Source organism: Sinocyclocheilus grahami, unplaced genomic scaffold, assembly GCF_001515645.1.
Source record: "Sinocyclocheilus grahami isolate Dianchi unplaced genomic scaffold, SAMN03320097.WGS_v1.1 scaffold913.1, whole genome shotgun sequence".
NCBI lineage: Eukaryota > Metazoa > Chordata > Actinopteri > Cypriniformes > Cyprinidae > Sinocyclocheilus > Sinocyclocheilus grahami.
Window position 1 is genome coordinate 415,372 of NW_015506092.1, and position 1,087 is coordinate 416,458.

The following is a 1,087-nucleotide window of genomic DNA, read 5'->3' on the forward strand; positions in this document are numbered from 1 at the left end:
GCTCTTTCTGATTCTGATTCTGATTCTGATTTTGAAAATAAATAAATAAATACAACCCGATGAAATAGGGAAACTTTTTATTGGCGCAAACATACTAAGGTTACGACTTGATCATGAATATTAATTACCTAACGTGACTGAACCATCGACTGTAAAAAAGGTTTACCAATCAACGTAATACGCTTTCGCTGAATAAACAAGAATAATTCATATCTATAACCTACGCTTTTGCAATATTATCACGCCTAAAATTAATATTCATGAGAATCGTTTGCGGATATTCTAATGCATATCATACATAAACAGACATAAAATTAAATAATTATTAATGTGGGAAAAACGCAAAATCATGAGACAATCATGTAGGTTGTCCGTCCAGAGGCTCATTTTCCCATCAGGCCGAGCTGTAACACACACACACACACACACACACACACACACTTTAAATATTTATCTATGAACACATGACTATTTTTTGTGCGTACAAAAAATAAATAAATAAATAAACCATGGAAATGGAAAAAGTTATTCAAAGCATTAAAATATTTACAAATATTTACAAAATGTGCAACAATGTTACAATGTTTTTTTTTAGGCATTGTTGAACTTCTGTGAGAGACAGAAGTTCAGCAATGTTTACCTCCGTGTTTACATTTATGTGTACTAAATTTAGCTCATAGAGGTAGCAGCAATTAAATCATATTCCTTAAGACATGTAATAAGTGGAAAAAGCAGAAAAGAAAAACGTTTTCAAAACACAGCTGAAAGCTGGAAATGATGCGATCCTTAATAAATTAACAGACATCTGACCGAAAACAAGCCGAATGAAGACAACTCAATAAATAATAAATAAATAAATAAATAAATAAACACAACAAGATGGCGTTCAAAATGCGGTTACTCAACTAAATGAATGAATGAATAAATAAATAAATAAATAAATAAATAAATAAAACAAGATAACGTTCAAAATATGCTTACTCAACTAAATGAACGAATGACTGAATGAATGAATCAATGAATGAATTAATAAATAAATAAACAAATAAAACAAGATAGCGTTCAAAATACAGTTAGTCAACTAAAT